The sequence below is a fragment of the Pinus tabuliformis genome, chromosome X, assembly GCF_031772625.1.
Source record: "Pinus tabuliformis cultivar Carrire ecotype Pingquan chromosome X, CPIR1, whole genome shotgun sequence".
NCBI classification, from domain to species: domain Eukaryota; kingdom Viridiplantae; phylum Streptophyta; class Pinopsida; order Pinales; family Pinaceae; genus Pinus; species Pinus tabuliformis.
The window spans coordinates 693,726,661-693,749,137 of NC_142308.1; positions in this window are offsets into that span (position 1 = coordinate 693,726,661).

Below are 22,477 nucleotides of genomic sequence, written 5' to 3' on the forward strand. Positions count from 1 at the left end.
GGCAATGAGGTTAAGCAATCAAAATAAAGTACTAGAGCCAACCACTAATGATATGTTCAATCATGAGATGTTGAATTTTATTGCTTAATGTCCCATTAATGCACTCAATTTAAACAAAAAGTAATTGAATGGGAAGTCTTATTCGAATATGTGTTCATAAAGGATTTTAATTCTTATTGGTGTCGTAATGAATAATTTATGCAACAATTCTATGCTTGTTACATTTCCTTCCCATTGAATGAAGAAACTAGGATCAACGTGCAGTCATTCAAAATTCTACCTAATCGAAGAAATACATAATGCAAAGGAAGAGTAGCTTATCTACCCATGGAGACATATTGGAGCACCCATCTAAAGGGAATCAAAGAGATGGAAACAAAATAGAAAGCAAGAAACCTGCAAATGACCACAGTTTGTAGGTGGATTTTTTAGGAAAACCATTGGGAAAGTGGCTTGTTCTTACTAAATCAATGTAGTGACTGTGCAGGGGAAGTTTGGACTTAGAAAAAATATATGTGAAGGACCAACGTTACCAACTTAACTAGAACTACGACCTCAAAACAAGAACTCTAGCCCTAGAACCCCATGTTTTTGCATAAAAAAACATGAAACATGCACCCCAAAATGAAAAGGTTGTGATCCAACATCACCCTTTTTCCACTTTGGAGTTAAAAATACAACATTAATCCACCATGACATCAAAAACCAAATCTCATGTCTATGAAAGACATGTAAAAAACATTTTGAAATGCAAAAGTAGTAAAGCAACATCAACTCTTTTTTAGTGTTAAAATTGCCACAATTTTCAACCATGGCATTGAATGACAAACATCATGACTATGAAAAACTTTTAAATTCAACACCTAAATTAGATAGCAGTTCTACTATGAGTAATTTTTTTTTAAGGTTCGAATTTATAGCTCATTTGAAATCCCACCCTAGAACAACTTGACCCAATTTTCAATGAACCATTAAAATTGCAACATTTTTTTAACTTTGTTCTATAAAACTATCCAATGTGAACTAAATCATAAAATACCCATTTTTCCAAAAAAAACAACATAACAACGACAACGTAACACAAATTTTAGAAAATTTTAATTTTTTAAAAAGAAAATTCATATTAATTAGTTTTTAAAAAATGCCAATTTTGAACAAGAAAAAAAATTCAATAAAAAATGATTTAAAAACAAAAAAAAAATTAAAACAATTTATGGAAAATTTTGATAATAAAATAGATTAATTTAAAAATGGCAAAAAAAACAATAATTAAAAAATCTATATTGAAAAAATAAAAATATAGTTAAAAAAACTAAAGTATACCATAAAAATAAAAAATAATGATTAAAAAATGTAAGGTAGGTTAGGAAGAACATATACTAAAGCATGTCGGCTAGGGAAACAAGAGATCAAAGAGCTTAGAGAAGAACCCAATAAAACAAAAGTTGCATGGCTTCAAGAGAATAGATGTTATTAAAACACTAAACCTAATTGTAATCATTTATTATAGATATGTAATAATAAAAGATGATATATTATTTTTGTTATTCTAATTATGATTAATAGTTTAATGTTTCATAAATGTAAAAATATTAATCAATGTATTATAACATTAATAGGAAACCACTATTCTCTACGTGGACGTAACTCATTGAGTGCCCGTGAACCACATTGAAAAAAAAAAAAACATTAATAGGAAACCTTTGAGAAATAATATACTATGAGTGGGAACATTAGTAAATTATAAATGTTAAAAGTATAATAGAATATATTAGTTAATATTCAGTGACCTTTAATTAATGTATTATATAAGAAATAATGAACTTTTAAAAAGTAATATACAATATATAGAGATATATGTATGTTAATGACTTTTAAAATGCTAATATAGTATATTAATTAAAAGTATAATAAGATGTATAAATTAATACTTAGAAATGCCCCTAAGGGGTGTAGTTCGATTAGTGATCATCGTATTAGACGTTGTGCAAATTCGAGGTTCAAATCCCTTGATTTACCGTGTAGGCTATGTGTGGGGGTGTGTACAGGTTCATGTAGAGGTATAGTGGTAGTAGTCAGAATCGACCATGTGTCATGTGAGTAGGAGCCTAGCCCAGTTTTTATTCCTCTAGACAAAAAAAGTAAAAATTATTTAGAATAGAATATAAGTTAATGTATAAGGGCCTACTACAATTACTTGATCAAAAAAATAAAAAAGAGACAAGGGAACCTACAAGGGGAAACCTAAAGAGAAAGCTTATGGAAAAAAGAAGTTCAGGGAAAGGGGAGACAATAGAAAGAAAGTTAAGGGATAGTAAGGCAGCGGATGAATAGATAACGACAAAAAGACGGAAAGAGAAGGGGGGGAAACAAGGAGAAAGAACAATGCAAGGGAAGGGGAGGAAATGTAAGAGGAGTGGATACTAGAAGAGAGGGAGGGGGAGAGGGAGGAAAGAACAAAGGGGAATGAACGAAGGAAATTTGAAGACAATCAAAGATAGCAAAGGAGAGAAAGGAAAAGAAAAGGAGAAGGAATAAGATAAGGAGAGAAATGCATAAAGGTGGGAAAGGTGACACAAGGCAAGGAGGAAAAGAGGAAATGGGTGGAATCCTAGGAGGAAAGGACAAGAGATGAGGCATAGGAAAGAGATGAAAGGATGAGAAGAGGGGGGCAAAGGAGGAAGGAGGAAGGGGTAATGCAATCAGAGAGATTCAGGGGGAGGGAAGGAAGAGGGGGGCAATGGGAAGAAGAATCCAACCACCACAACTGGCTTGGCTTGGATTTCCTTTCGAGGCCTTGTCGAAGTTAATTTTTATGAAGTACACTTGGGTGGGGGGAGGGCAGAAGGAAGGGCTAGAAGGGAAGAAATTAGGGACAAAGGGAGTCTACCATAAGGAATAAGGGGAGAGACCCATTTTGGTTAGAATGATTTTTTCAGGTTGATTGCATTCCCGATATTTGGAGGACCAAGGAAGAGAAGATATTGTTTCCCTTAATTTTTTTAGGATAGCTTGCCAAATAAAATTTATGGAGGCCCTTATATTCTTAAATGTTTGTTTATTACGCTCCTACCAAATATCCCATAGGATGAATCCTTGGATTAGTTTCCATGCTCTTTTGACAATGGTATTAGTAAAAGGGGAGTGACGCCATAATTGTAGAGTGGAGAGGACATTATTTTTTATTATGTTAGTTTGTCAGAAGAGCATGGCAAGGTGGTCCCAAATAGAAGTAAAGAAACTACAACTATTGAGAAGGTGATTGACATTTTATAAATTGGAGAGACAAAGAAGGAATTTTAAGGGGCCCTGAAAACCATGACTTTGAAGCTTGTCCCATGTCAAAGGTTTGCTCCATAATAGAAGCCACAAAAAAAGAGTGATTTTGGGTTATTGTTTTAGATTTCATATTTTATGCCATTTTCCTAGATCATCCTAATCTTTGTTTCTTGTGAGAATATTGCAAGATTTAGAGAGGTTAAAATTTCCTGAAGGATGATAAACCCAACAAAGAATATGATTTCCCTCTTGAACCACTATTATTTTGTTTGTTAATTCCTGCTTGATAATTTTGCTTTCATTTTTGGAGTGAGGATCAATCCATTCCTCACATGACGTCCATTTGTACCATTAACAAGTACAGAGGGATGGTTCCCATTAATATGCAACTAATATTTGGCCCTTGGAGATGAGGGAGTCCCTAGTTGGGTTGAGTTGTTCATTCTGAGCTAACTTTGGCCACTGATGCCAAGAGCCATCCCAAAATAGTGCATTGTTCCTGCTTTTGATTAATTCCACAAGATGTTTTTTTCTCCGAGCATCATTCTAGATATGAGAACCACTGATGTTTGCCATCATTATGATGACATGATATTCCTAGGTATCGCGGGCATACTTACATTTCCACATTTTTCTCCATAAATCCTCTAGGTTTTTAATCCATCTCCACCAAGTTTTTGCACTTAAGGCTCTATTGAGTATATATGGATCACCATGACCAATGCCTCCTTTTTCTAAACAACAAATTTTGTCCCATGCAACTAAAGCCCATTTTTCGGTCTCTTTTCGTGTCCCCCCCCTAGAGGAATTTGTGATGAATATTTCTAATCTTACTTAGGATGAATTTAGGGGAATCCAATGCTAAGAGAAGATAGGTAGTGAGGGATTGAATTACAGATTTGAGCAAGATCAAGCAACCGAATGAGTGATCTGAAATACCAACAAGAAATTTTAGCTTCAAATTTAAGAAGAATATTTTCCCATACATTTTGTCTGAGAGGATTGCTAGTTAAAGGGGTTCCCATGTATTTGGATGGAAGAGAGTTCCATTAAAAACTAAGTAAATGAGACATGTGAATTTGGACAGCTAGTGGGGTATTAAAAAAGAAGATTTGGTATTTTTTCATGTTAATGGAGGTTCCCAAAACATCAAAGAAGTATTGAAGGATGTTTTTAAGAGTAGTGAATTCTTTGATAGTGGGAATTCCCAGGAGAAGAGTATCTTCCACAAATTGTTGGTGTGAAGAAATCATATCATGTCAACTAAGAGGAAGACCTTTTAGTTTGCCAAGTTGTAGGGATGAGTTGATAGATCTTCCTAGCCCTTCAACCATGCGCAGAAAGATGTAAGGGGAAATAGGGTATCCCTACCTAATATCTCTCAAAGAGAAAAAAGTGGGAGAGGGAGACCCATTAACTAGGATGGAGAAGAAAGTTTTGGAAATGAGGGCAAGAACCCAATGAATACATATTTCTGCAAACCCAAAAGAAATTAGCATGTAAAAGTAAATTTCCAGCTTAATTTGTCAAATGATTTTGACATATCAAGGTTGATGAGCATACCTCGAGACTTATTGGAATCAAGCAAGTGAATTTGTTCATGGATTATATTATGTTGTCCATAATTTGTTTGGCTTTCCACATAAGTTGTTTTCTCAGGAGAGATAAATGAGGGGAGAATGGGTTTTATGCCAATAGGCCTAAAATTATGAAGGAGAATCAACATGATATTTTTTAGATATAAGAGATATAAAGGTAGCATCACGAGTTGGTAATATAAAGGAGGAGCTTCGAGAGTCTTCTACTACTTGCAAAACATCATACTTGAGAATTTTCCAGCAAGCCTGATAGTAATCGATGGTAAAGTCGTTGGGACCTATTGAATTTGTAATTATGGTCGGTATTCATAATGTACATTTGGTGCCTTTATGTAATTAATTATCACTGTAAAACATATTTATAAATGCTTGAGCAAAAGGAAAATTTATTTTGAGTCAAAGTCCCATTGCGACTTTTTAAAGATGAAAATTTGAATTTTTAAATGTAAATTTTTACTTTAAAAGTTACGATTCGACTTCCCTCCAAGTCAAGTTAGCCTTGGCCAAGAGACACATCCATTCACCCTAGACATACTACTATATAAAGGTAGCCCAACCTTCTCCATTTGGGCATTCACATTCTTTCACAGAAGACAATTTCTAAGCAAGAAATAAAAAGACAAGAAGGACAAAGTAGGATAAAGAAGGAGGTTGAAATATCTCTTTTTTTATCTCTCTTGAAACATGCATGTCTCTCTCTCTTTGTGGTTCTCTTTTTTTTGGGGAAATTGTTGCAAGGGGATAAAATTTCTGGGTTACTGAGGCAATTGTTGTAGGCTCAAAATTTCTAGGGAAACTCGCTATTGCAGGAGAGTCAAAATTATGGATCAGACAGGTAGAGCGAAGTGTAGGATTAAATTGGGTGACTTGACTTGGAGGAAAAGATCAGTTTAACCATAAGTCTAGGTGTCTCTCCTTGAACAAGAATAATTTCTCTATTGAAAAAGATTGTTGGTTTTTTCCTCTTTATGGTTTTTCCCAGGGTAAATATTGTCTTCTTTTGTGTGTAGTTATCTCTATTGTTCCATTGTTCTTTATGGTTGAATTTATAAAGTGTAATTTCTGAATGATGTATCTGAATAAGTTAAAAGAAGATCTACATCAAAATTAATTATCATAATTTCAGAAATATTGTACTAACCCTAATTGCTCTAATAAAATCAACATGGTACCAAATCTTTGGTGAAGGAAGAAGGCAACATTGAGATCACCTTTACAAAACCCTATAGAGCATTTTATTCAAGTTCTTCTTGTAGGCTTAAAATAAGCTAGAGGGAGCATCTAATTTCGGAGCTTGGAAAGTTAGAATATATATTCTTCTTTCCTAGAATAAGGTTTTGGACATTGTGAAAGGAAAGGTTCTTGAACTAGAAGATGATGCATGAAAAGAAAAGTTCAAGGAGGATAACATCAATGATATGAGCATCATATTGGACTCCTTTAGGGATCGTTTGGTAACCCACATTGTAAAACTTGATACTTCAAAGAAGATGTACAATGCCCTAACGAATATCTACATTATCAAGAACATTGGGCAATCACTGAGCTTAAAGAATGAACTTCGAAATACAAGGATTACTAATGACAACACTTTGGTTTCTTACTTTGTAAGTATTTCCCAAATAAGAGATCAGATCCAAGCAATTGAAGAATCCATTCTTGATCATGAACTAGATCATGATCTTCGTAGATCATGGGATGCTTTTGCAGTAGGTATAAGCAGTTGGAAATAAGCTCCTACATTTGAAAAAATATGGACATCATGTGCTCAAGGAGAATTAAGACTGATGACTAGAAATCATCAAGATGCATAAGTTCAAGCCCTTGAAGTTCATTTCAAGAACAAGGGAAAGAAGAAGTTTAGACCTCAACACAAAAAGTCAGAAAAGGGATATTATTTTTCTAAGAAGAAGAAAGACTTTTCAAAGATCTAATGTTATGGCTATCCAAAAATTGAAAATTACAAGAGAGATTGTCCTAACATGGCTAATAATAAGAAGATAAAATGAAAACAATATGCTTTCGTAGCAAATGTTGAAGATGGAAAACCAAATAAGGCCAATAGTGATAAGGGTTTCTTTTACTATTTTGCTTTGACATGTTCCCTTGTAGATGATGATGACATGTGGTTGGTAGATAGTGGAGCATCAAGGCATATTACCAAAGAGCTTGTGAATCTTTCAAGCATGATAGAAAAGAAGTTGTCTCAAAGGTGATGAGCCCCAAAAATGGATAATTATATGGGCTCATTCAACCTCCTAATTCGAATTAATCCAGCATTCTCATTAGTTTATTGCATGTTTTTTATTATATTTATGCTAATAGAGTGAACTGGGTTAGTCATTATGACAACAAGTCTAATGGGTGCTTTGTGCAGTTTTTTGGTCAATTTTGAGACAAAATCAAGGGTTTTAATGAGCACTTGGTAGCCAAATTCATGGAAGAACAAGGGAGAGGATTTGTAGGAAGGTGTCCCCTTCATTTATGGGCCCTTACCTCGAATTCTCCACCATCAGCTCGGAGTTCAAGGGCCACCAAATCGATTATCACAAGGGCAGCCGAGAAAGGGCTAGTAAAGTTGCTGTTAACTACAAGTTTTGGCAACCGAGCTCCTAAAGTTTAGGAGGGCTGTTGGGGTCCCCAATTTGTATAAATAAGAGGGTTTAGTGCCTCATTTGGGTTGGCAGAAGTTAGCTAGTTGGTAGTTCGATTTTAGTCATTTTTTAGGCAGTAGGTTAGCACTGCATTTCAGCACATTTTCGAGCTTTTCCTTGTGGACAGTTTTTGGAATGTAACTATTCTTTTGATCAATAAAGATGAATCCAACTTTGCACCAACTCTAATATCTCTTAGGAGGCTGTAGCTCTTGGGGTTGGGCCCAACCCAAGTGCCCAGTACCTCCTTTGTGTACCTTTATGTGTCTTTGCTGCATTCTTAGAATAAAATCTGTTATTTAGATTAAAATCTTGTTTTGTTACTTAGGTTGTTTTTGATGGTTAAAGTAGCTTTTCATGTTCAGATTGATTTGATAGGTTAATAACAGAGAAGATCTTCAGAAAAAGGCTATCAAGCACCCCTGATCTCACCTCTCCCTCAGTGGGACCATGAGTTGGGTCCAAGGTGTCCTTGCTGCCACCAAAAACACTGTCTTTGCTTCATCATGCAATTATTAGTGTTAGATTCTCATTTGTAGAAGTTGATACCAGTTGTGGTTACATGCTCAAGTTCATGATTGCTTAGTTTGCATAGCTATTTCACATTATTTCGTTGCAAATAAACTGCTGTTCATTTTCTTTGCTGTTATTTAGGTTAGATTAGGTTAAAGTAGCTAGGTCCTTGATTTTCCGAGTCTTTGTTTGTTCAGTTTGAGAAACAACTTGCAGAGCACCTGTATTACCTCTATATCTACCCGTACTCCATCAATCCCACCTGATCCATCCTCTAACTCAGATTCTTTCCCTTCATTTGCCTCATTTTCCCACTTTGCCCTAATTTCTACATTCTTGTGCATCATTGCTCCCTCCATCCTCGAACGAATCCAATCGCTCCTTAGCCTCATTCACCAGGTCCTAGACCCCTTAACATCCTTATCCAACCTCCATTTCCACTTTCCCACCGTTTTTCCTCCATCAACCCTCCAAAATCCTCTTTTCGGAACATCCTGTAGAAATTACAGAACATCCTGTAGAACCCCTGTAGACTTCCTGTAGAAGCTCATGAAAGCGGTTTCTTGAGATCCGATCACTGTGAAACTCTCTGGAAGGGTGCTAGGGACCCCTTAGGCCCTCTTCTAACCTTCCCAACCTCCTGCAAGCATTTCCTTTCGCCAATCCACCTCTGCACAAGTCAAAAACAATTAAAGCACATGCACAATAACTCTGCCAACTTACTCAAAAATACAAAAAGATGTTTCTTTTCAGATTTCACTTCAGAAGTAGCTTAGTCACATGAATTTTACCTTTCTAAGAGTCAATGGCATTCCTTTCTGTAGCTTTCATCATTTTTCTTGCACCAGTAGGGTTAGTCGGTAAAACTAGGGTTTGCTAGGGTTTGCATTTCCTTTCAGCTTTCCGCTCCTTTCTGCAAGTAGATTAGCCTCTGTTGAGTTAGCTTTCTAAAGCTTCTTCTAAGAGCTCATAGAAGTTTGCTTAAGCTCCTAGCGAACTTGTGCCAACTGATCAAGTGACAACCGCGGCAAGAGCTAGTACTTGTGCATATAGCACCGTCGCTTCCAAGTTTGTTACGAACTACTGGGTTGATAAAATTAAAGAAGGGAGTCCCAGGAGTTGCAACATTATTGCTGCAATACTGGGGCTCACCAAAAGGGTTAAATTGGGAGACAATAACAACTATGCAATCAAAGCAGTTGGAAAGGCATCTTTAGAGATGGAATTTGGTAACAATGTACATCTAAAAAATGTTCTTTGTGTACTTTGTTTGAAAAATAATATTGTTTTTGTTTCCTGTTTAGAAGATAAATGATATACTAGAATTTCTTTTATGGATGGCAAAGTACTTGGGATCTAGTATAGATGATGCTAGGTTTATTGGGATTCATGATGGAAGATTTTATACACTTGTAGATCAACCAGATCAAGCACTAGTACATGAAAAAATAAATCCAAGTGAGTTATGGTACAGAAGGTATGGAAATCTTAATTTTAGAGAATTTCCTGAGGTTAGTCAAATAGTGTCAACGGTTCCTAAACTACAGATAAATAATGATGGTGTATGCAAAGGTTGTGCTCTTAGGAAGAACATCAAAAAACCATTTCCAAATAGTGATAATATATCTAAGGAATATTTGGACTTGATTCACTCTGATGTATGTGGTATTATGCCTGTGAAATCCCATGGTAGTTCCATGTACTATATGACATTTATTTATGACTTATCCCATAAGATAGGGATATATCTCTTGAAGACCAAGGATGAGGTATTTGACAAGTTCCAGGATTTCAAAGATGAAATGAAAAACTTGATAGGCAGGAAGATCAAGATATTGAGATCTGACAATGGAGGAGAATACATCTCAAAGGATCTTGTTGATTTTTGCAAGCAGGGTAGGATTAAGAGGGAGCTAATTGTCCCCTATAATCCACAACAAAATGTTGAAGCAAAATGAAAGAATGGGTCCATTAAATAATCTATCAAGGACATGATGCATGATTTGGACTTATCGTTGTTCTTATGGGGGGAGCATTGCAAACATATGTGTACATTCAAAATATAAGTCCTCATAAATTTTTGGAAGGTATGACTCTTGACAAAGAATTCTCTAAAAGGAAACCAGAGGTTGGTCAAATGAGGATCTTTGGTTGTCTTGCGTATATTCATGTTCCTAAGGATACGAGGAACAAGCTTGAGCCTTCATGAAAGAAAGGGATACTTTTTGGATAGAACAAATCATCGAAGGCCTACATAATATACATTCTAGAGCAACGAAGAATTGAGGTTAGCCAAGATGTCACCTTTGATGAGAAAGTGGTATATTGGAGGTATAAGGAAGTCTCCATGGACTCCATGGATGAAGTGAAGCATGAGGCCTCAAGGGAGGAGAATTAGAGTTCTACAAAATATATTGGAAGGCTAGAAGGGCCTCAAGATCCATCAGAACCAGTCATAGTTCCAAAGATCAAGAAGAGACAAACATGGCTTAGATTCGAATTGGAAGAGGTAGAAGGACATGCAACTCCTGATGGCAGATCTAAAGAGGTGAAGAAACCTAATAGGTTCTCTAGATATGTAGCTCTCATGAAAAAACTTATTGATCAAGAACCTTCCACATATAAGGAATCAGCTAGCCAATAAGTGTGGAAGGAAGCGATGAATGAAGAGTACCAATCGATCAAGAAGAATGATGTCTGGGAGATTGTGCCAAGATCTGAAGGGAAGTTAGTGGTGACTTCCAAGTGGATATACAAGATTAAGCATGTTGCAGATGGTAGTATTGATAGATATAAGGCATGGTTTGTGGATAGTGGATTCTCTCAGAAAGAGGGAGAAGACTATGATGAGGTTGTTTCTCCAGTTATCAAGTACACCTCTATTAGATTCATTATTTCTCTTGTTGCTTCATTGGAATGGAAATTTCACCAGATGGATGTGAAGACTGCATTCCTCAATGGTGTAATTGAGGAAGAGGTGTACATAGAGAAACCACAAGGCTTTGAGGAATTTGGAAATGAATCCCATATTTTTAGGTTGAATAAGGCCTTGTATGGACTCAAGCAAGCTCCAAGAGCAAGGTATGCTCATATTAACAACTATCTGATGAGACTGGGATTTACCAAGAGTGATGTTGATCCAAACCTTTCCTTTAAGGTTGTGATTAATGCACCTATCATATTATTATGAGCATTGGAATGCAATAAAACACATTTTGATATATTTTTGTGGAATAATGAATTATGGCTTGATATTTGTTGCAAACAAGGATGTACAACTTCAAGGATATACAAATTCTGATTGGGAAAGAAATGTTGAAGATAGGAAGAGAACCTCAGGGGATACTTTAGTTTTGGATATACTATGACATTGTGGTTGAACAAGAAGTAGAGGTTTATTTCTCTTAGCACTACTGAAGCAGAGTACATTGTATCCAATGAGTCTTGCACCAAAGTTGTATGGCTCTAGAATTTGTTTGCAGGATTTTCTGCCAATATTTGGAACCAAAGATGATACACTATGATAATCAAAGTTTTGTGAAGCTCCCAGAGAATCATGTGTTCCATGATAGGTAGTAGAATATTGAGATCAAGTACCACTACATATGTGGCATGGTGTAGAGGAGAGCAATAAGGCTTGAATACATCTCCACTGATGAGTAGACAATCGATGTTATGACGAAGTCGTTACCGAGAGACACGTTCATGTACTTCATAGAGAAGGTTGGTGTAATATTCCTACTAGGAATTTAATAGTGATAATCAAGAAAAAGCACCATATGCAACACAAAAATTTAAAAATTCAATTAGACACCCATAAATTTCCAAAAATTGCACCAATATAAGCCATTTTATTAATATATCAAGGAGAGTGCAATATATGTATGGAGTATGTGCACTTGGGCTTGCAAAAGAAATCTAGACAAGTCCCATGTGATAAAATGTGTTACCTTGATGATAGGAAGTACTTCTCCTTCAACCCATACACTTGACTAGAAATTATATTGCTGTTGGCTGGAAAGGAACTTGAGTTTTACCCCTCTAGAGTGCTCAAATATTATGTAAAATTAACCATGGACTCTCCTCACCAAACCCATAAAGACCCAGAAAGGGTTTGGCCTTTGTTCTGACCTTTCATAAATACCCCCAAATAGTATGAGTTCCTCCTCCAACTAGGCATTCACACCCCTTATGAATCTACTACCCAAAGACCTCCAAAATGTTGGGAAATCCTTAGAACAATTCTCCTTATAACCCCTGGAAAAACTCATCCTCAACCTCCCAGACAAGCCTCCCACAATAGACTTGCTCTACAAGAGATTGTGTAATCCTTCCAATCCACCTTTGTGCATGCCCAGAAATAAATGAATTTGACCTAAGTGATGGCCACCAAATCAACCCTCCAAACCACTGCAAAATACCAAGGAATGTGTTGTTAAAATCCCGACATCGGCTCTAAATAGAAGTTATCCCACCAATAATGTGTGTGCCCCTTCTGCACCTATACTGCTCCAAATATAGCTAGAATTTCCCACATATAGTCTCCTCGAATAGCTCCCAAGTTTAGTAACGGCTCCCCTAGTGTGGCACTCAAAGTCCACCGAAGAAGGAGGTGAGATATCCCCTTGGAAATATCGTGTATTGAACAACACTTCATAGACTTGGATTCATAGCTCAAGCGTACAAGGGATTTTAAATTTCAAATGATAAAAAGCCCCAAAATTATGTATTCCCCTCCTATTTATCCTTGATGCCATTCTCTCTCCATGTGGGTCCCATAAATCGACCCATATTTTTCCTCTCTCTCCACAAGTGTGTGTTTCTCCAAGGGGTGCATATTCCTCTTAGGGTGGCCTCCACCATCCACTACCTCTCTTATCCTATGTTGGACCCTTCCTTAGCAAAAATTGTAAAGTGGGGCCCTCCTAACCCATTTTTCCTAACTCCTCCTTAGAAAAACTCAACATTGTGCAAAATTGTGATTACTTATAAAGACTTCTTAGGAGCATCATAGTCCTCCTTGCCCAAATGTTGCTTGTCCCCAAGCAACTGTAGTGATGAGTGTTGGAGTATATGTTCCCCCTCCCAAGTGGCATCCTCCTCTGGAAAAATCTTTCCACTTCACCAAAAACCCCTGAATGGTCATGTTTTTTAGCCTTCTCTCTCTCACCTCCAAAATGGCCTCTGACACTAGCACCAAATGCCCCTCATCATCCAAAGGGGGTACTTCAGTAGCTATTGTCACCTGCTTCCCCGAGGATTTTTTTTAGGCATGAGACATTAAATACATTGTGCACCTTGCTACCAGGTGGGAGCACTAGATCATAGACCACCTCTCCAACCCACCTAGTCACCCTGTAAGGCCCATAGAAATGTGGTTTGAGCTTCTCAACTCCCTTCTTCTTTAGAGTGGACTGCCTATATGGTTGGAGACTCAAAATGATTAGGCCTCCAACCTTGAATTGCATCTCAACCCTGTGCATGTTTGCATAGATCTTTTGCTGATTCTGGGCCATCTATAAATTATCCTTGAGAGCCCTAAGGATGTTTTGGTTGTCTTGTACCCAATCTTTGGCCCTTAGGGCTCTGCTTTCTCCAAACATCAAATCAACAAATGTTAGAGCATCATAGCCATATAGAGCATGAAATGGAGGCATACCTGTCTACATGTGGAACATGGTGTTGTAGCAGTATTGATCTTCATTGTGATGCCACTACACCTATGCGCGTTGTTTCCTGGTCACATAGTTGCGCAAGTGCCCCTAAAGTTAAATAAACAAAAGTATATGATAAAAATAAAAATAATAATTAAAAAAAAGGTAATTTATAGTTACATGATGAGGTTAGGGAGAACATATATTAAAGCATGGTTGTGAGGGAAACAAGAGAGAAAAGAGCTTAGAGAAGAACCTATAAAACAAAAATTGCATGGCTTCAAGAGGATAAATGTTATTAAAACACTAAACCTAATTATAATAATTTATTATAGATATGTAATAATAAAAAATATATATTAATTTTTTTTCTAATTATGATTAATAGTATAATGCTTCATAAATGTAAAAATATTAATCAGAGTATTATACTATTAATAGGGAACCTTTGAGAAATAATATAATATGTGTAGGAACATTAATATAACTTTATAAACGTTAAAAGTATAATATAATATATTAATTAATATAATTACCCTTAATTAATGTATTATATAAACAATAGTGAACTTTTAAAAAATAATATACAATGTATAGAGAAATTGGTATGTTAATTACTTTTAAAATGCCAATATAGTATATGAATTAAAAGTATAATAAGATGTATAAATTAATACTTAGAAATGCCCCAAGGGGCGTAGCTTAATTGGTGATCACCGTATTATGTAGACGTTGCACAAATTTGAGGTTTGAGGTTCAAATCCTTTGATTTACCGTGTAGACTGTGCATGGGGGGCATGTATGGGTTCACCTAGAGGTATAGTGGTAGTAGTCATATTCAACCTCGTGTCATGCGAGTATGAGCCTAGCCTAGTTTTTGATTCCTCAAGACAATATCTATCTATCTATATATATATATATATATATATACATATTATTTAGAAAATAATATAAGTTAATGTATACAGGCCTACTAAAATTACTTGATCAACAAAATGAATAAGAGACAAGAGAACCTACAAGGGGTAGCCTAAACGAGAAGCTTAAGGAAAAAATAAGCTTAGGGAAAGGGGAGACAATAGAAAGAAAGTTAAAGGATGGCTCAGGGGAAGGCCCCACTCCCTTCAACCCTACCTATTGACCTCACCCACAAAAGGGACCATGACCACCCAATCACTGTAAAATGCACAAAATTGGTTTATGAACCAAATGTCAACCAGATTTATCAAATTGTCCAGGGGTGAACCCTCCACTGGGGATTTATGACAAGGTAGGAACCTGAATTGGGCACCCTAGCACTTTGAGACGTAGCTTTGGCTCAAATCACTAGCCTCACTTAAGGGGGAACCAACTAGGGTGGCCCAATTTAATACAATGCATATATCCAAGAGCAGTCAAAATAACGATGGGAATCACCTCCTATCAAAATTCTCAAACTGGCACAACAACTTTGGTCTAGAGCAAGCTCTATCTCCAAAATGTGAGGGTCTGAAGCTACATTATCCTCCTCATAAGCTCTCAACAAATGCCCCCAACTGGGCTCTCATAGATTCCACACCCCTCTCACCAGCGCTTGAGCATAACCAACATTTTGTGTAAACCACTCCCAATCATCTCCTCTCAAAAACAATTTGTCCAAGCCCATGGGCATGCACAAGTGTAGAACCCATGCACACTTTGTCTCAGTAAAACCACTCAACCAACGTCCCATACGAAGGAACCAAATGCAACGTAAGGCATTGAAGAAGTGGGCTCTATAACCAATTACCTCCTTTTCTATTGTTTTGAGCAGATGGCACCACTTGTTGTGGTCGTCACCCTTCATTTCATTATGTGTCATGTATCATTATCTGGATAGCTTGAGGATAAGCATCATACCACCTGCCCACCCCCCTCTGATGTACTCGTTGTGCTCCTCATCCCGAGTGGGGAAAACATATTTTAATTTTAATTTTTTTTCCTTTTTTTCTAATTTTTATTTTATTTTAAGTTTAATCTTTTATTATTATTTTAAACTTTGTAGTTTTTATTTATTCATTCAAAAAATAATAATTGTTTTTTTCCCCTAAATTTTTAAGGAAAAAAGGTGCTTTTTTTATTTTTCTTATAACATAAAGGTGGTTTTTTTCTCCTCCTCCTATGCCTCTTCTTCTTCTTTAATTTATTTTTCCCTTTAAAAAAATTAGTTACAATTTTTTTTATCAATATAATTTTTTTAATTTAAGCTATTAAAAAAAACAATTAATATTTAAAAAAAAAACATTTAATACTACTTTTTTTTTGTAAGTTAGTCACATTGCATTACATCAAATGATGATTACATAGAACAAACGTTTTTTGTTGTTGGTCTGCCCAAAGGGAAACCAGACCAGTAACATAAGTTTAGAGTATTGAGATTGCTAAGACCTCGTCTAACTAGAGCATCTTGTAAATAGAAACTTATAAAAATCGGTTGGTTGTGTCATACCTTGACATACATCGACATGAGAAGACAAAAAGGACTACTAGTGTTGGAAGAAAAAAACTAGTGAGTCATAATAGCTATTGGGAATAATATTCAGGCATCTATGAAGGTTGGTCACTATCCTCATCCGAAGAGAAGGAGATGTTGGTTAATCCCTTGGCTAGAATGCTTAGCTTTCAACCTATACTATCAATTTTTTTCCTCCAGCTCTGCCAATACGATAGAATTCTCCTAATCAGTCCTCTTGCACCTCCCTATGCCGCCTACAATATTCAAAATGACGTTTAACATTATGCCAACTTCATTCCATGATCGTGAAATGATGGGAGCACATGCAATGCGCCAATTATAGTTGAAGCCACAACCCCCTTTCATGTGAGTTGGCATCATATTGAGGCAGGGGGGAATTCCTACTCTTGGGAACCTTCCTTGAGGGATAAACTCCTTCATATCTAGTTCTTGAAAGTGAGTTTGAATGGATTCTAGAATTTCCACACTCCAATCTAAGTCAAGGGTATGAGCTCTTATGTTGAGACCAAAATTGGGTAACTTTTCAGCTAGTTTGTTTCCTTCTCTACATACATGAGAGAGGAGGGGAGCTGTTATTTTTTCTGAGAGTTATTCAAAATTATCTATTCAAGCTTCCAACCTCTAACTCTTGGAGACTTTGGAAGGATTTGATCCATATTGAATTTTGTAGAAGATATTGATAATGGTCTTGGAAAATCCTTCAATAGTGAGCTTGTGAAATTGTTTGCAAATAGCTATTGTGAGACCCTACTCTAGTGCCCAAATTTTAGTAACATTATTAGTATTGTGAGCAATTTACATAAACATGTAGAATCTTTCCATTAGTGTTACAAAATATTCCACCACAACTAATTTTGATGAAGTCCTCTTGGGTGCGGGGAGAAGAAGGAAGGAATGGAAGGGAATAAATTGGGGAAGGAGGGAGTCTACCATAATGAATAGGGGGATAGGCCCATTTTGATTATAATGACATTTTCAGGTTGATTGCATTCCCAATCATTGGAGGACCAAGGAAGAGAAGAAATGGTTTCCCTTTTTTTTTAGGATATCTTGCCAAATAAAGTCTCTACAAGCCCTTATATTCTTAAATGTTTGTTTGTTATGCTCCTTCCAAATCTCCCATATAGGATTAATCCAAGGATTAGTTTCCATGCTCTATTGACAATGGGATTAGTAAAAGTGAATTCATGCCATACTTGTAGAATGGAGAGGACATTATTTTTTATTATGTTAGTCTATCAAAAAGGATATCAAGGTGGACCCATATAGAAGTAGAGAAGCTACAATTGTTGACAAGATGATTGACAATTTCTAAATTGGAGAAATAGATGAAGGAATATTAAGGGGCCCTGAAAACCACGACTTTGAAGCTTGTCCTATGCCAAAGGTTTGCTCCATAATAGAAGCCACAAAAAAGAGTGATTTTGGTCAGTGTTTGAAATTCCATATTTTATGTCATTTGCCTTGATCATCCTCATCATTGTTCCTTGTGAGAAGATTCAAGATTTAGAGAGGTTGAAATTTCGAGAAGGATGATAAACCCAATGAAGAATATCATTTCCCTCTTGAACCACAATACTTCTTTTTTATAATTCTTTCTTGATAAGTGTGCTTCATTTTGATAGGGAGGCTCAATCCATTCCTCACATGATGTCCAATTATATCATTGGAAAGTGCGTAGGGGTGGTTCCTAGTAATATGCAACTAATATTTGTTCCTTGGATATGAGGGAGTCCCTAGTTGGGTGGAGTTGTTCATTCTGAGCTTAATTTTTCCACTGATGCCAGGAGTCATCCAAAAATAGTGCATTGTTTTTGCTTCTAATTTCCCAAATGATATGCTCTTGAACAAGATGTTTGTTTCTCCAAGCAACATTCCATATATGAGAACCATTGATGTTTTCGTCATTTTGATCACCTAAGATTCCTGGGTATTGGGGGCATACTTCATTTACAAAATTTTATGCATAAAACCTATGGGTTTTTAATCCTTCTTCACTAAGATTTATCCCTTAAGGCTTTGTTGAGTATATCTAGATCGTGGGGACAAAGGCCTCCTTATTTTTCTAAACAACATATTTTCTCCCATGCAACTAAAGCAAATTTTTGGTGCTCCCCCTAGAGGATGTTGTGTTGAATATTTGTAATCTTATTTAGGATGAATTTAGGGGAAGCCATTACTAAGATAAGATAGGTGGCAACGGATTGAAGTACAAATTTGAGCAAGACCAAGCAACCGATTGAGCAATCTGCAATTCCAACAAGAAATTTTAGCTTCAAATTTAAGAAGAATATTATCCCATACATTTTGTCTGAGAGGATTGCTAGTTAAAGGGATTTCAATTTATATGGATGGAAAAGAGCTCCTTTAAAAACTAAGTAAATGAGATATGTGAGTTTGGACAACTAGTGGGGTATTAAAAAAGAATATCTGGTATTTTTTCATGTTAATGGAGGTTCCAGAAACATCAAAGAAGTCTTGACGAGTATTTTGAAGAGTAGCGACTTTGTTGATAGTAGGGATTCCCAAGAGAAGAGTATATTACACAAACTATTGGTGTGAATAAGAGATATCAAGGGGACCAAGAGGAAGACATTTTAGCTAGCCAAGTTGTAGGTTTGATTTGATTGATCTACCCAACCCTCCAGCGATGAGTAGAAATATGTAAGGTGAAATGTGCCTCCATACCTGATATCCCTTGAAGGGAAAAAAAGTGGGAGAGGGAGACCCATTAACTAGGATGGAGAAGAAAGTTTTGTAAATTAGGGCAATGACACATTGAATGCATCTGCTGCAAACCCAAAATGAATGAGCATGTGAAAATTAAATTGCTAGCTCATTTGTCAAATGATTTTGACATATCAAGTTTGATAAGCATATCTTGAGACTTATTTGAATTAAGCAAGTGAATGTGTTCATGGACTAGTATTATGTTTTCCATAATTTGTTTGGCTTCCACATAACTAGTTTTCTCATGAGGGATAAGTGATGGGAGAATGGGTTTTATTCAGTTTGCGATAACTTTGGAGAAAATTTTATAGATAACATTACATAGGGAAAGAGGCCTAAAATATAAAGGAAAATCAACATGAGATATTTTAGGAATAATAGATATAAAGGTAGCATCACAGGTTGTTAATATAGAGGAGGGGCATCGAGAGTCTTCTACTACTTGTAAAACATCATACTCGAGAATATTCCAGCAAGCATAATAGAAATCATTGGTAAAGTCGTTGGGACTTGGGGACTTGTGTTTAGAAATTTCCATAATAATTTCTTCGACTTTCTACATTGTGATTTCCTTCAAAAGGAGATCATTTTGTTCCCTTGTTACAAGTTTGGGAATGTGCTCTTTTATTTTCCTAATAGAAGGCCTTTTGTCCATAACCATTTATGTGACCGTGACTTGGAAATTATTCATGTGTTCCTAGGTTATTTCATCATTTCCTTCCACTTTTTGTTGATTGGGTGTTTTGATTCTTGATATTATATTACTTTTCATGTGGTTTATGATGAATCTGTGGAATAATTACTATTTTTTTCTCCCTCCTTAAGACATTGTACTTGGGATTTTTGTATCAACATGATTTCCTCTTGCTTCAATATTTCCTCCACCTAGAGGTGAGTGATTGATTCTTGATGTTCCAATTCCTCAAATATTCCATTTGATATTATTGTTTGTTGGATGGTGGCCATCTCTTATTCTAGCTTTAGTTTTTCTTTGCGGAAGCTACTAAAATATTCAATATTCTATTTCTTGGTATTTATTTTGAGATATTTTAACTATTATTGGAAGTGATACATAAAGGTCCCAAGAAAGTGATTTAAACGTTATGTTTATCACTTTGAAATGATTTAAATGTTACTTTAAATTGAGTTATATACATATGTGTTAGAAACTAGGAAAATACTAAGAGAGGGGTTGAATCAATATTATAGGAGTTTAAAAAAAAAAAATTCACTTGCAATTATATTAGGACACCAGGAAATACTTTAGCAATTAATTCAGATGAGCATGGAAAGAATAAAAATATTGGCATACATAGTACACATAGATTCTTCAAATTATTTATTCAGTATCTTCATAAGGCAAGCTACAACTTGATATTACAAAGTTCTATGCCTACAACTAGTAGGAATAAACTACTCCTTGATTTATCAATTACCACTAGAAGGAGCTACAACCCCTGATTTTATCAACTTCTACTAAAAGGAGGTTCAACCCTTGAACATTTACTAGCAACTATTGGAAGGAGCTACAACTGCTAAATATTTACTAACAGCTGGAAGGAGCTACAACTCATGATATGCAAGCTACAACTTGCTTGAACTCAGTGATTCATCTTTCATACAATTCTCATACCTATAGGTTGGCCCCTTCACCCATAAAACTAAGGGCCATGACCTCGGCCTTAGTTCATGAGCACTTATCTGACCTATTCCTACCACCTATGTGTCCACATCCCTCTGGTGTCCAATCAAATAATTACATGTGTTCGTCAAACCCCTGACACATTCTACATAGTATGTCATATGTTCATTGGGTGTCACATCACAAGTTCGTCAGGTGTTGGAGAAAACTTGTTGTTGGTTTTCCAACCACCCCCTGATTGGATTGGTGGTTAAGATGGGGGGGGGTGTTATTAACCTTCGTGGTTGATCTCAAGATCAACGGTATGATTATTACCACGAATGGTTGACCCCACTATTATTAAACCTTGAGTGTGCTTTCCCCCACACATTTTCACCGATGTGTTGGTGGGGAGGCATGGTAGCAGATTTGCCCAACTACATGCCTGAGATTTAATGTTGCCCTTCAGCTAGCTTCTCCACCAGGTTTGAAGTTCTTATTATTTTGTTTGATCACCATACTGCTGATACCAATTGTTAGAAATTAGGACAATACTGAGAGGCGGGGTGAATCAATATTGTAGGAATTTTAAAAACTTTCTTTCACTTGCAATTATATTAGGACACCAATAAATACTTCAGTGATTAATTCATATGAGCATGAAAATAATCAACATAACTAGCACAAATAGTCCACAAATATTCTTCAAATGATTTCTTTAATATCTTCACAAGGAAAGCAACAACTTGTTATTCAAAGTTCTCTGGCTACAACCAACAGGAAGAAACTACTCCCTGATTTATCAGCTACCACTAAAAGGAGATACAACCCATGAGTTTATCAGCTTCTACTGAAAGGAGATTGAACCCCTGAACATTTATCAAAAACTATTGGAAGGACATAAAACCCCTTAATATTTACCAGCAACAACTGGAAGGAGATGCAACCCTTGATCTGCAGGATACAACTTGTTTGACCTCATTGATTCATCTTTCAAACATTTTTCATGCTCAAATCAAGAAGGCCAAATACTTAAACAGTTAATTTTTTCTTCACATCAAACCTTCAACACAACCACCTTTAGCAATATCTGATTACTCGTAAATCCACCATCCACTCCTACAACATCAATCCATCCAAATTCACACAATACACTTCACACTTCTTAATTCACGCACTAATCTTTCTCAATCGATTATGCTTATAAAGAAATTTTCATTTTAAATTTAGCTTCTTAGAATTTTGGTTATCCGTTTTCCCTTCTTGTGTGAATCTTTTGTTAATTGGTCTTCTTAGTGTGGTCAAACTATTTTCAGTCTATTGTTTTGATACAAATCACTGAGTCTAACTGAGTTAAACTTCTTAATTTTACATTTAAAACTTTAACTAAGTTCACCTCTTGTCATAATTTCTTCAAGTGTTCTCTTGTTGTCTTGATGTTCATCATGTTTAAACATGAGTTCTGCATGTGTGCAACTCAATTTCTACCTCTGCATGTTGTTCTGAAACTTAATCTCTAAGTTATTTTGTTTATTTTAGGCAATCAGTGAGTTTGTAGGTTTTAACTGTGAGTTTCCAACTTTATTTGGATATTAAATATGGAAAAATTGCAAATATTATGCTAATTATAGCATTTTCCACCAAGTGCCACTTAGTTTAGGCTAAACCCATCTCTTTGTAAACAATGAAATATCTCAAACTCTACCAAAAACTATGTCAGTTTTCTCCATTCACCATCGAATTAGCCCATGAAACTATAGGTTGGTCCCTTTGCCCATACAACCAAGGGCCATGACCTCAGCCTTAGTTCCTAAGCACTTAGAAAACCTATCTTTGCCACCTGTGTGTCCACATCCTTCTACCAGCCAATCAAATAAGGCCATGTGTTCATCGGACCCTTGATTCTTGTCACACAGTCTATCATATGTCCACTA